The sequence below is a fragment of the Eulemur rufifrons genome, chromosome 19 (assembly GCF_041146395.1).
Source record: "Eulemur rufifrons isolate Redbay chromosome 19, OSU_ERuf_1, whole genome shotgun sequence".
In the NCBI taxonomy this organism is placed as follows: domain Eukaryota; kingdom Metazoa; phylum Chordata; class Mammalia; order Primates; family Lemuridae; genus Eulemur; species Eulemur rufifrons.
In genome coordinates this window covers 57,236,208-57,251,188 of record NC_091001.1, presented here as the reverse complement: position 1 = coordinate 57,251,188, position 14,981 = coordinate 57,236,208, and the positions used below count along the sequence as shown (strand labels likewise).

The window sequence follows — 14,981 nt, the reverse complement described above, 5'->3', positions numbered from 1 at the left end:
TTAGCTTCCCAAAACACAATCATGTCACCTCCCTGCCTAAAGACCTCCAGTGGCTTCCCTGCGTACAGAATTGAATCTTCTAGGCATAGCATTACAGGCCATTAAAAACCCGGCCTTATGAATCCAGTCCCGTCCATCACCTCTTCTTTGACCTCAAAGTTCTCTTATATTCCAGCCACTTGGATCTACTTACCTTTCCCCTTACACTTCTACAAATGTTGCAAATGTCGCCAGGACCATTTTCCCTTATCCTTCAAGGTGCAGTTCAATTATCACCTCTCTCCTAAAGATTCTCCTGACTTCTCCACACAGAGCTAGTCATGCCCTCCTCTGCCCTCACACAGGGCTTTGAATATATCTCCATTATAATATCACATTTTATCTAAAACATTGTTTCCCTTACTCTATCACAAATTACTCCAGTACAGAGAATTTTATCCATCTCAGTATCTAAGCACTGAACATAGTGCTTTGCACAGAGAAAGCACTCAATTTTGAATAGAAGCCTGTACCAACACCAGACTCTAAGGATATAAATTGGCTCTGACAGCTTTCCCAGAGAGTAGCTCCATCCTTAAAGACCACCAACAGGAGAAATTAATAGTCATGCACGTGACCCCAGTAGATGTGAAAAGGTGTGTGGCTCTTTCCTTTCCAGATAGGAGTCCAAGAAATTAAAAGTGCAGAAATAGCCCAAGGTCCTGTGGAATTTGGTAGTGACATTAAATCTCAATCTCATATGCTTCCAGAATAAAAGAACCAAGAGAGGACTCTAGATGAAGTGTGGATCTTCTGGGAAACAGCATTAGTGAGGCTTTGGGGACAGCAAAGCCCATGCTCTGCTGCAGTGAAGCCCTTAAGAGATACGAAGGAGCTTGGGGAGGCCAGACTGGATACCTAATCTGTTCATCAGCCAAGTTCAACTAATATCAGCCTGAACTTCAAGAGAAAAAGGACATAAAGCCAAAGTCAGAGTCTCAAGGTTGGCAAGGACCCTAAGATAGGCTTGAATTAGATAATCTATCAGCTCTTACCTCTTCAAGGGACAGTGAGGACTCAGTTCCTATCTCCCTTGGTATGAGACAGCTAGCTCAAGTCTCCCCAGAACCACCTAGTTGCTGTGGACAGGCCAAGCAACCTAGTAGTCATCTACTATAATTCCTCCCAACCTGTAACTCCAGGCAGCCACTAGCAATGATAGAGCTGACAGAGCAAAACCTAGAGTGGCAACTGTCAATAGTATTATGATTCTCCCAACTATTTTGACTCTTCCCTAAGAACTTCTTCTCTTTTGTATCCTCGTATCAGTCAGATCCAACTTATCAATTCTTCCCTGGTATTGCCTCCTGCATCCTTCCTTTCTCCTCCATTAACACTCGCATCACTTTGGTCTGCCATTTAATAGCTTTCAAAATTAAGGCAAATCATTTACTCTCTTTAGTGCCTCATCTATAAAGCAGGGTAAAAGCCTGCCTACCTCACAGGATTACTAAATCAAATGAAATCATGCCTGTGAAAAGTTCTATAATCTGTAAAGTGTTATGCATAAATATAAGGCATTATTGTTATCATCAACCAAAGTCCCTCTATTACTGCTATGTGAAGCCTATCTGGCTCCCTGCCTCTCTACTTCCCTATTCCAACCACCTTACACAGCACAGTAAGACAAATACATTCTCTAAAATACTGCTTTGGCCAGGTGCCAAGGTAGTGGGATCACACCTGTAATCCCAGCACTTTTGGAGGCTGTGGCAGGAGAATCCCTTGAGCCCAGGAGCTTGAGACCAGTCTGGGCAACACAGCAAGACCCCCATCTGTACAAAAAAATTAAAAGTAATAATAATAACTAGCCGGGCATGGTGGTGTGTGCCTGTCATCCTAGCTACTCAGGAGGCTGAGGCAGGAGGATGGCTTGAGCCCAGAAGTTAGAGGCTGCAGTGAGCTATGCCACTGCATTTCAGCCTGGGCAACAGAATGAGACCCCGTCTCAAAAACAACAACAAAAAACGGCTTTGTCCATATACCCATCTGCCCAACATCTTTCACTGACATTTCTTAATCAAACAATCCTGGATTTGACATATACAGTCTCATCTCTGCACCACTGTCAGCTGCTTCGGATGCTTTCCCTAGTCTTGCAAGCCACACCTACTCTTCAAAATCCAGCTAAAGCCTTAATACACTCCATGCAGAACAAGTGCAAATTTAAGAAAGAGATTTTTTTCTTAACATGATGGAAGAGTTAAGGACAATTCCATTTGGAAAGGACATCATAGGAATAGCTGTCATCTAAACCTTAACAGTCAACTTTTTAAACAGGGATTATACATTTTTTTTTCTGTTTGATTCTAAGAGATAACCTAGGACCCACAGGATGGAAGTTGCAGAGATGTATTTCAGCAACATGAAGAACTTCCTTATTGAACTATTCTAAAAATAAAATGTAATGCCTTATATGTAGATAATTCCCTATTACTACAAATGTTCAAGCCAAATCACAAAATTTGCTAAATCAGCATGAATATTTAATGGAAGTCAACTATCACAAGGGTAGCTGGACCAGAATCACAGTACTTTAGATCTGAAAGAAACTTCAGAGATCTTTTAGTCCAGACTTCTATTTTATAGGCTTGGACAGATGAAGTGACTTTCCCAAGGCAGCATGGTTTGTTCTGGAGAGCAGGGAGCAGAACATAGTCTCTAACTTTCAATCCAGTGATTGACACCTTTGCTACTCAAGAGTATGGTAAATGGACCAGTGGCATTAGCATCACCTGGGAACTTGTTAGAAATGCAGAACCGGGTACAATGACCACTATTTGGGTGATGGGCACACTTATAGCCGTGACTCAAGCATTACAAAAGCGATCCATGTAACAAAAACATTTGTACCCCCTCAATATTTTGAAAAAAAAAAAAAGAAAGAAATGCAGAATCTGTATTTTAACAAGATCCTGTTAAATGTTATGTACACTGAAGTTCAAAAAGCATTGACCTACACTGCCCTTTCTAAACTTTGAGTTTCTAATTCTGGAACTGCATTTCCCAAACTGTTCCAGATTTTAAACATAGGCATCACCCAAGAAAAACTTCATAACCCAGTAAAATTTGGGAAACGCTCCACAGCCCCAGTTGGAGATTCATGGTAAACATCATTAGCATACCGAAGGCTCTGAAATACTCTGTAATAAAGAAAACTTAAATCACGAATTTTCTGAACATACTTGAGCACAAAAATGCCTTTTTAAAGTAATCATCTCTTCAAACATCTGTAGCTCAGGCTTTGGCAGTACACCAAGTAAAGAATGTCAATCTCCACCTCACAGCTCTTTGCCTCTCAGTACCTTAAGTCTACCGGAGTAGCAAGTGGTCAATACGGGCTTGCTGGTCTCTTCACTGCAATAAATAAAGGTGTTTCCAAATCTCTGCCTCTTGTAAAGCAGCAGAGTTCCTTATCTGTGTGATTTAGCTGTGGTTTTGCCTAAAGAGGGACGCAGAAGATGACTTCTCAAGGATCATCTTGCCAACTAAGGCAGATCCCGGGAGTGGAATCACAAACAAACCAAACCCATAGCCAGACTCCCATGCTTGAGTCCTCTATGATCTTTTTTTCCGTGTGACACAAATTTCTCAACCATGTGCCCACAGGAAACCTGTGGCTCCGTATGGATTCAGGGGTGCCTTGAGGACGCTCCCAGGAAAGGAGGAGGACCCTTGCAGTTCTGGAGGAACTCTGAGGCGCAGGCACTCTGACCCCGGGAGAACACTGCCAGGCTGAAGAGCTCAAGTAGGTCGGACAGGCCTGGGGTCAAACACTCAGGCAGAGCCCCCAGACCCTGGCGGGCGCCCACCCCTACCACGGCCCATCCCTGCCAGCCCCGCCCCGCACACTGGGCTCCGTGCCGCGCCCTAGGCCAGCGCCAGATCCCTAGCCCACCGCGGGCAACCTCACGAACTTGTGGGGGGCGACGGAGCAGACAGCGGCAGGGTTGCTGCCTCCGTACCTGTCCTGTCAGAGGCTCGGCGCCCGACTCCAGCCCCACCGGCGACCGACGCCCAAGACCCTGCGGGGCTGGCCCCGCCTGCCTCGCCCTCGCAGGCTGCCCGACGCGCCGCCCGTCCCTTCCAGGACTACCCAAAACCCTTCGCCTCTGAGGCCAGAGGTGTTCTGGCTCCCAGGAACACGCTACTTTTTCCCGCAGTCCCACCCGAGCTGAGAACTGCGCGCCGAGCGCGGCCGGGAAGACATCGATCAGGCACAAAGCTGGACACCTGGGACAAGATATGCGCACGCGCACTGTGCCTGGGAAGACGATTAGGACCATAAGGGAGAAGTGCGTCGTGGAGCGCGTCCCCTGCCGGCAAAGGGGAGAAAGCGCAGGGGGTCTTGAGGACTCATTTGCAAACTTTCTAGTGCTAAACTGTTAATTAAAATGATAATGGAAAAAGCATATTTCGTCGATTAACTTGGGAAAAAAATAAATTTTGCTGCTACTTAGTATAAGCCATCATGTGGGGATACAGGCATTCTTATGACCTTGTAATGAGAATATAAAATAACACAAATTTACATAATGGCATTTTCGCACTTTTACATTTAAAAAAATTACGAAGTACAAACTTATTGAACCAATGCGCCCACTTATGATAATGTAGCCTAAAGAAATAATCTAACAAGTATACAAAGATATTTGTACAAGGATGTTGGGAGAGCCAGGATTTGATAGAAATGGATTCGAATTCTAACTACAATTTACTAGATATATGAGATCTTGAGTGGGTTACTTAACCTCTCCGTGCCTGTTTCCTCATTTATAAAATGAGAATGTTAATGGTGGTATCTGTCTCATTTGGTTGTTAGGATTAAGTGAATCCATGTAAAGCGTCTGAAATATGACTATATAATATTTATGTTTATCTCATTTAATCTCAGATTGAAAACAACCTGAAAAACCCACAAAATGGTTGGCGGGGTGGGGGTGGGGTGTAAATAATAGAAAGAATGAATTGAGCACTCTGCTCTACTACTCCTCCTGTCTTTCCATTTTACCTTCTAAATATTTCTAATTATTATTCTGAATAGATAATACATTTGCATGGTTCAAAATTCAAAACAATATTTAAAAGTATGCACTGAGAAACCTCCCTTCAGCCCTTACTACCATCTACTTCATCTGCTTGTCTGCTACTAATAACCCTTATTATTAGTTTCTTGTTTATCTTTTCATTGTTTTATGCAAATACAAGCACGTATGACTATAGTCTTACTCCTGTTTCTTTTGCAAAAGGTAGCATACTATATACACTGTACCTTGTTTTCTTCACTTAATCCTAGAGTTGAGTAACTTAGAGATCTTCCTCGTTTGTTTTTTCAGCTGCATAGTACTCTACTGCATAATTACACATAACTTTAACTTTTTTTTCTTTTCTTTTTTTTAGAGACAGGGTCTCACTCTGTCACTTGGGCTGGAGTACACTGGCATGATCATAGTGCACTATAACCTTGAACTCCTGGTGTCAAGCAATCCTCCTGCTTTGGCCTCCCAAAGTGCTAGGATTACAGGAATGAGCCACTGCATCCGGCCCACACATAATTTATTAACCAGTTTCTTCTATTAAATAGCTGCATATTGGCCGGGCGCGGTGGCTCACGCCTGTAATCCTAGCACTCTGGGAGGCCGAGGCGGGTGGATGGCTCAAGGTCAGGAGTTCGAGACCAGCCTGAGCAATGAGCGAGACCCCGTCTCTACTAAAAATAGAAAAAAAAAATTATGGACAACTAAAAATATATATATAGAAAAATTAGCCGGGCATAGTGGCGCATGCCTGTAGTCCCAGCTACTCGGGAGGCTGAGGCAGGAGGATCGCTTGAGCCCAGGAGTTTGAGGTTGCTGTGAGCTAGGCTGACGCCACGGCACTCACTCTAGCCTGGGCAACAAAGTGAGACTCTGTCTCAAAAAAAAAAAAAAAAAAAAAATATAGCTGCATAGTTTATTTCCAGGCCTTTACTATTACAAACAATATTGCAATGAATCACCTTGCACATAAGACATTCCATACATGAGCAGGCATATCTGTAGGATACATCTGGGTCAAATAATAATGAATCTATAATTTTAGTAGAAATAGTCACCACCCCTTTCAAGTAAAGAGAAATGGTATAAAAAATAAGTTTGCCTGGCAGAGTGGCTCATGACTGTAATCCCAGCTACTCAGGAGGCTGAGGTGGGAAGATCACTTGAGGCCAGGAGTTTGAGACTAGCCTGAACAATATAGACTTCATTTCTACAAAAATTTTTAAAAATTAGCTAGATGTAGCATGTACCTGTAGTCCCAGCTACTAGGGAGGCTGGGTGGGCTCAGCATTTTGAGACTGCAGTGAGCCATGATTGTCCTGCACTCCAGCCTGTATGACAAAGTAAGACCCCTTCTCTGAAAAAAAAAAAGACACTGCATACACATTTTTATTGTGGTAAAACATACATAATATAAAATATACTATTTTAACCATTGTTAAGTGTACAGTTCAGTGGCACTAAGTACGTTCACATTGTTGTGCAACTATCACAACTATCCATCTTCAGAACTTTTTTCTCTTTCTATACTAAAACTCTGTACCCATTAAACATTAGCTCCCCACTGTTTCTTCTCCCCAGTCCCTAGTAATCATTGTTCTATTTTCTGTGTCTTTAAGTTTTATTACTCTAGGTACTTCATATAAGTAGAATCATGTGTCCTTTTGTGTCTGGCTTATTTTGCTTAGCATACTGTCTTCAAAGTTTATCCATGTTGCAGCATGTCAAAATTTCATTCCTTCTTAAGGCCAAATACTATTCCATTGTATAATATACTATTTTTGGTATTTGCAGGGATCCTGGAACCAATCTCCCACAGACACTGAGGCAAGACTGTACATATCTCCTTCTGGGTGGCTTTAATGACCTTTAACAGATGTGTGTTTTTTTTTGTTGTTGTTGTTGTTGTTGTTTTTTGTCTTATTACAGCTAAAGAGGCCAAAAATGTGTTGAGTTTTTGATGTGAAGCTGCCAGTCCTCAGATGGGATGGGGTGGGGATTCAGGAAAGACCCAAATGTTTCTCAGCGCCATGACAGGAGGTCCTAATGAATCAAAAGGACAGGATGTCCTAATAGGAAAAATATTATTTCTTTTACATTGGATTAAACTGAGTGGTCTTCAAGGAAAATTATATTGTCTTTGTCCTGTGTGTTTCTTCATAGGTGCTGTTGTAAGAGACACAGGCAGCCTTTGGTTCCCTCTCCTGGGAAGCCTGAACAAGACCCCAAGGACCCCCAAACTCCTATTGGCATGACTAGAACCCATCCACCCAACCTGTGATGCTGAATGGAGAGAACCTCTGTGCTTATCTGGGTGAAATCCTAGGCATTACAGGACATGGGAAGGAATCAAGGGGGGAAAACTTCCCTCTGGGGAAAGGAATGCTGTTTTCCAATATATTATCATTTCAAAATGTAATCAATATAAAAACATCAATGAGATATTTTAAATTTTTCATACTAAGTCTTTGAAATCCAATCTGTATTTTGCACTTAAAGTACATCTCATTTCTATTCAGATGCTGAGTTTTCACTGAAAATCCTTGATCTGGTTCAGATTTCATAAACTTTACAGTTGAAAAAAGTCAATTGATGTAGACAATTTATTTCAAACATTTTTATAAGTTTTCTAATAACCAAATTCAGTATCTGTTTTTAAACTTAAATTCAACTTAATTAAATAAAATTAAAAATTTGCTGTCTCGGTCACATTAGCCACATTTCAAGTGCTCAAGAGCCTCCTGTGGCCAGGGTCTACCATATTGGGCAGCACAGAGACAGAGCTTCAACCCTTCTTTTCCCTGCTTGTTACACTTTTATGAGAAGGTGTGGCCATCAGGACAGAAGCTAATGTATATTCATCATTGCCTAGTTTGTTACCACACCCTGGCAGAGAGCATGAGACAAGGTGGCAGGGAGAGCCAGGCCTACTATACCCCATTTCCTTCTGAGGTGGGGTGAGGAACAGCATGAGGATTGTCCCCTCAGGGTACCTTAAAGACTGTGTAATAAGAATTCACAATATAGGATAAGCCAGAACAACCATAAAAAGTCTCTCTTACAGTGGGGACCTAGAACTATGAAAGTCTATTGTAGAAATTGTGAAAACCTTATCTACAGATGGAAGGTTTTTGTTAAAACAAATACAGACCCTCCCTTGAAAAAAGATAAGATCTCATTAGATTCTCTAAAATAAGGCATACAAAGATGCCCAATATCTCTGATTCTAATCCACATTGTATTTTAGGTCATAGCTAGTGTACCAAGGCAAGAAAAGCATATATAAAAGGCATAAGGATAAGAAAAGAGGAAAATAAACTGTCATTTTTCACAGATCATATGATGACCTACCTAGAAAACACCAAAACAATGTGAAAATTATTAGAATTGATTAAAAAGAATTGTAGCATGGTGGTTGGCTATAAAATCAATATGCAAAACTCAATTACATTTCTATTATATAACTAAAAATGAAAAGTTAAACTATATGATTTTTGAAATGAAACTGATGTACCTAGGTATAATAATAAACTTAACAAAAGATGTGTACAACCCAAAATTAGAAAATCATATTTGGTTTTTTCTTTTTTTTTTTTTTCTTTTTTGCCATACGTGTGTTTTATCTTCACTTATCATAAATAATTATCTGTAATCCCAGAGCAAACCATGGAATTTGACAGTTCAGTTAAGGGTCCCCTCAGAGCCCCACAGGTTGGTGGCAGCGGCACAGAGTGCCCGGGTTCACAGCGCAGTTTGTGGCTCTTGTCCATCTTGCGTGTGGCTCTTCCTTCACATCACGACTGGGGTCTCAAAGATGACGGGGATAGGGAATCCTCCAGGCTCTTAGGAAATTTCACTCAGCTTCTCCTGTTCAATGGTCTCTTTGGTTGGCAGGGTGTTCTCCTGCGTCTCTGTTTTCTTCAGCTTGGTCTAACCAAAGCTGGCAATTTCCCCCATGTCTGGTTTGTCTGCCGCTTTCTTAAAACAATCCATAGCATCCTGCTCCGAGCCTGGGCTCCTGGTGCTCCCGCTTGCGTTGATGCAGCAAGAGACCAGAAAATCATATTTTGAAGCCATATCAAAGACAGCCTAAATGAATGAGAAATATAGCACATTCATGAACAGGAAGATTTAAAATCATTAAAAAGTTATTCCATATTAATCTATATATTTGCAATAATTCCAATCACTATTTTATGAGGATATTCTAGGAATTTGACAATAAATTAGTAAACTTGTAGAGAAAAGCAAAGAGCAAAAAATAGCCAAGAAACTCCTGAAGAAAAAGAAGACAGAATTTGGGGGGATGCTTATTTTAAAGTTGTAGTAATTAAGGCAATATAGTATTGATGTAGGGATAGAAAAATAGACCAGTAGAACAGAAGAGTCTAGACCTAAAACAAACACACATGCATATGAAAACTTGATATATGACAAAACTTATATTATTATTATTATTTTTAAAATTTGTTTTGGAGATGGAGTCTCACTCTATTACCCAGGCTGGAGTACAGTGGCGTGATCATAACTCATTGCAGTCTCCAAATCCTGGGCTCAAGCAATCCTGCCTCAGCCTCCTGAGTAGCTGGGACTACAGGTGCGCACCACCATGCCCAGCTAATTTTTCTTATTTTTTGTAGAGATGGGATCTCTCTATGTTGCCCATTCTGGTCTCCATCTAACTCCTGGCCTCAAGTGATCCTCCTACCTTGGCCTCCCTGGGATTACAGTCATGAGCCACTATCTCCGGCCAAAAATTTATATTATTGATCAGTGGGGGAATGATACATTATTCAACAAATGGTGCTAGGACAATTGGTTTTTCCAATGCGAAAGAAGGAAAGGAAGGTGGCTGGGCATGGTGGCTCATGCCTGTAATCCAAGCACTCTGGGAGGCTGAGGCGGGAGGATTGTTTGAGCTCAGGAGTTCAAGACCAGCCTGAGCAAGAGCAAGACCCTGTCTCTACTAAAAATAGAAATTAGCCAGGCAACTAAAAATAGAAAAAATTAGCTGGGCATGGTGGCGCATGCCTGTAATCTCAGCTACTCGGGAGGCTGAGGCAGGAGGATCCCTTGAGCCAAGGAGTTTGAGGTTGTTGTGAGCTAGGCTGATGCCATGGCACTCTAGCCCGGGCAACAGAGTGAGACTCTGTCTAAAATAAAATAAAATAAAATTTATATAGATGAACAAAGACCCCAGAAAAGAAGCAATGGGTTCACAACCCCAGAATTCACTAGATTGCATGACTCATCACTGAGGAGCAGGCTCTATTATTAACACAATACCAGCTGGGAGACAACACCCTGTGAAGGCCAGGTACTAGGCTGCAGGATGTGGTATATGCCTTAATCCAGAGACACTGTGTAGTACTGTCTTCCCCACAGCCAGGAAGCACAGGTCTGGGAACCAAGAGGTACAGATGAAAGCTTCCTTTCTTCCTAATACTCCAACACTCCCTGGAAAGAGTTTTCCTTCCAGTCACCACAACCTAGGACTCGGGAGGTTGGGAGATGGTGATGCCCAAGGTGTGAATGCTTCCATCAGAAAACTGGCCATAAAGTGGAAGCTGAAACTATCCCCTGGCAGCCAACACACAGAGGAAGTGGTCATTGTACTGGACAAGGTGATTGATCATAGGAACCAGCAAACAAAGACGTAATCAGAGTAAAGGCGGGAAGTCAGAGGGAGCATGGCAAGTTAGGGCAGGGGTCACAGAGGGTCAGTCCATCTCATCTAGGTTTGTTAGTCGGACTGAGGCATTACAGAGGCTTTGGGCAACATAAGGATCCTGAGCAGCTTTAATGGGAAAAGTTATCATACAGGAACTGCTAAAATGCTTTCCAGGGAAACCATCCAGCTTCTCTGCCAAGCTCAAGTAGAGGACTGGGATTGCACCTTGTTTGAGACCCTGTGGTGGGAGGGGAAGAAGAAAAAGAAGTCATACCAGGCGGATTTTAGCCCGCTGGGGACACACTGAGAAGCTGAATCCTGCTCTCCCCCTCTTTAGGCCAAGCCAGTTCCTTCCCATGCACCTTAATGAAGAAGGTAATGAGCCAGAAGAGGAAGCAATACAGCCAAAAGAAATGCTTTTTAATCTCCATGAATATGACACTGGGGTCCCCAGAGTTCATGGTCACACCTGAGAGGGTGAGACACAAGTATAGTGCAAAGTGAAGTGAGAGGACAATGAGGGAAAGAAAGGGTTACGTGTGCTCCATAGCCTACATTAATGGTAGTAACCAAGCCAGTAAGGAAGGATAGGTATTTGAAAGTGTTGGGTGAACTTTAGGAGGAACATGATGGATGATGTTGGTGTTGGAAAATACTGGGAGGAAAGGGATGTTGTGGGTGACAAAAGAGTGGGGAAATGTTAAAAGATGTGAAGACAGGGTTGAGAAAAATATAGGGTGCACAGATGATAAACACAGGAGATGAACAGCTGGGATGGGGATATTGGGAATATTTGATGGCCAACTCATTTTGGGAGGAGATATGAAGCATTGAGGGCTGGTGTCGGGAGTGGAGGAGTTGGGGGTATCCCTTGAAGTCTCCAGGCAAACTCCCTGGTGAATGAAGTCAAAAGCAGTTTGCTGCAGTCATAGTTTTGGTCGAAGGGCAAAAGGTCCCCAGCCCGTGTCAGGTGCTCCTCATCAATGTACCCGTGTGCTAGCTGAAAAGAGGACACAATCACCACCTGGGCTGACCTTGCCAGGCCCTGGGCAGAGAGAAGGCCAAACTCCTCCAATCCAAGTCCTGGGGTAAACTCCCAGACCCACTCCCTAACCCACTTCTCCAGGAGATTCTAGCTCTTGCAGGGCTTCTTGAGAGGTACAGTGGGCCCCCTGTGCAGGCACCCAGGCTAGGCACAGGAGAACTCAATGTTAACTGAGACCTCACTTTCATTAGCTGCTTTCCTAATGCTCTTGCTCCTCTTTCACTTTAGTATTTAGAGTTTTGCCTTGCTTTTCTCCCACTTGCTAGTTGGAGCTAACTTAATTGATCGTTGTTTATATGTTTTATCTCACTGATGGCTAAGAGGGGGAAGGAGAGGCTGGAAATGCCATGAAAGCTGCCTGTCATATATGCATTCATTCATTCATTTATTCAACCCATAGATATTCGTTAAGTACCTGGAAAATGGCAGACACTAAGCTGGGTGCTAGGGACATTAGGGTGCAAGGTTTGGGGGAAAAGAAATAGTGTTCAGGGATACTTGGGAAAGTGTTAAAAAATAAAAAAACTAAAGAGAACCATCACTGGAGAACTAGTGACAAGTTTAATATTTTTTTAAAAAAACTATCTTTCAAAGGAATAAAAACAAAATTCCAATCAATATAACAAGTTAAATCTTTTTAAAAAATAATTTTAAAAGAGTACATAAGTGTATAAAAAAGTCTAGATTATATAAAGTATAAAAATAGTAGTTGTCACATATGAGTTTACAGTATTGTTTTTTTTTTTTTTTTTTTTTGTTGAGTAGAGTCTCACTTTGTTGCCCAGGCTAGAGTGAGTGCCGTGGCGTCAGCTTAGCTCACAGCAACCTCAGACTCCTCGGCTTAAGCGATCCTACTGCCTCAGCCTCCTGAGTAGCTGGGACTACAGGCATGCGCCACTATGCCCGGCTAATTTTTTCTATATAGATTTTTAGTTGTCCATATAATGTCTTTCTATTTTTTAGTAGAGACGGGGTCTCGCTCAGGCTGGTCTCGAACTCCTGACCTTGAGCAATCCACCCGCCTCGGCCTCCCAGAGTGCTAGGATTACAGGCGTGAGCCACCACGCCCGGCCTACAGTATTGTTTTTAAAACGCTAAAAGTATTTTGAAACTTTTATTTATTTGTTTGTTTGTTTGTTTTAGCTTTACATTTAAATTGAGAATTACATTGCTTAAGCCCAGGAGTTCGAGGCTGCAGTGAGTTATGATGACATGACCGAACTTTAACCTGGGCAAGAGGGGGAGACCCTGCCTCAAGAAAATGAAAAAGACAGAAGAAAGGAAGGAAGGAAGGAAGGAAGGAAGGAATCACATATGCAAATTTTAGCAGGCAGTATTTAGCCAAAAATGTCTGGAAAGACAATGATTCTTAAAAGGACAATGGACCCCAAACTTGCAGACATAGTGACATAAAGACCAAAAGGGACCCCTGACAAGAGGCAGAAGGTGGCTATGGGAGATAGTAAGTCACCAGAATGCCTGGGGTACAGGGAAGGGGGGCCAGCACAGATGGACACAGAAGGTGCCCATCCTTCCTTGGAGTAGATTTGCAAGCAGAAAGGGTCCAACATAGCTGGTGGCAAAGGTGAGATCCAGGCCCTCTGGGGTAGGTGTCTTGGAGAACCCTGGGAGGAGATGAGAACACAGGTGGTGAGAAAGGAAGTGACTACCTTGAGAGAGACAAGGTCTAGGGGGGATATATTGGGGTTCAGGAGAAATGTCATAAGGGCATGTACATGCAAAGATGGGGGCAGTGAAGTTTGAGGCTATAACTCAATGTAGGCCTCTTAGGAGAGTGTATGGATTAGAAAGTTTAAGCAGGATTGCATAGGTTAGGCTTTGAGGATACCTGTTTTGGGATCCCTGAGCTAAAAAGGAGGCTGCTGAAATGTGTTTGCTGAAGCAAGCTAAGGCACATACTACTGACTCTAGCCTTATTTACCAGCAGATATACCTCAGGATCCTCCTGCAGAAACCACTGGGCAAAGCCCTGAATGGAGGCCATAGAGCTGAGACCCATCTTGCCAAGCTGTTTGAGGCTGCCTAGATCTCAGCCAGGCTCACTGTCCATGCTCCTGGCTTCAGCTGCCAAGGAGCACATGGGCCCCACACCAGGCCAGCTCCTGCAACACAACCTTCCTGATGCCTGTGGGAAGCTTTGGAGTAGGCTAGCCTGGGCAGTGATTAGAGTGGAGGGCCAAGGGTGCCCACGGCAAGTGCTCCTCTCTGCCCCCACCCAGTTGGGGCTGTTGAGGGCTAAGCCTCCTAGTGAGGTGACAGGGTAGGAGGAGAACTCACCACTGTTGGCTGCAGTCACTATTGCCATTTTCCCAGTCAGATCTGTGGAGCAGCACTGGAGGTCCCAGGGATGAGACTTCTGTCAGAGCTGCACACATAGTTCAAGCAGGAGGACCAGAATAAGGAGGACAGAGCCAGGGCCCCAGACCAGGGTGCAAGTGGAGCCCACAGCAACAGAACAGAGACAGCCTGGACCTGACACTGGGAAGTGCTACAGGAGGAAGTTGGGGGCTGGGTAAGTCAAAGCAGAGTGGGGACTAGTTATAAGGCAGGTGTGGAGCCTAATACAAAATTTAAGGAGGCACTCACTCTTGAGCTTGTTCAACACACAGTTTGAACTTGAGAGAGTTCCTCTGTAAATGTGGACACCTGATTGTCTCTGCCACAAGGCAGAGATCAAGAGGATTAGGACTTCCTTGAGTCCTGTATACATCCAAATCTGTCTCTAAAAGTAAAACATGGATTTGCAGCCTAAGGTAAATTGACCAAGCTCCAGGGAACATGGAAGTGAGAAATCAAGTCTGATGTGTCTTGAATCACTCTGTGTCTAAGCAGGGCCATCCCCTTCCTTCTCTACTGAAAGGAGACTGAAAGTTTTCCCTACAGAGCCAAACCCACTTGCAGCGCTGATGTCTACTCCTTAGGGGAGGTGGGTTTCTCCAGAATGCCTCTGCTGGGGAGCAGCCTTGGTCCAAATGCAGGATCTCCTAAGGGTGGTGGTAAGGCTATTCCCTGGAACAAGTGTTCTATCTTCTTCTAGACCTTCAGGACAACTGCTGCCCTTGGGGTTCAGTGAGAGAGTAAACACCCTTGGAAGAAACTGACAGAGACATCAGACCAATTCTTAAGGCAACTCAGGTGTTTATTTCTGGCAGGCAAACAGAGGGAATGG

The 14,981-nt window shown here is 43.3% G+C and overlaps 1 protein-coding gene and 1 pseudogene across 3 annotated transcripts in view; both read right to left on the bottom strand.

Moving 5' to 3' along the window:
• Positions 1–4,090, bottom strand: part of DCTN1 (dynactin subunit 1) — a 32,594-nt gene extending 28,504 nt beyond the window's left edge. For 2 of the 3 annotated variants that reach the window (XM_069494814.1, XM_069494815.1), the window contains exon 1: positions 4,005–4,090. The gene's annotated coding sequence lies outside the window, so the exon portion shown is untranslated. The remainder of the gene's footprint in view (positions 1–4,004) is intronic. The other variant, XM_069494817.1, reaches the window with a different exon arrangement.
• Positions 4,091–8,918: 4,828 nt separating this feature from the next.
• Positions 8,919–9,041, bottom strand: LOC138400082 (thymosin beta-10-like; annotated as a pseudogene).
• Positions 9,042–14,981: the final 5,940 nt, after the last annotated feature.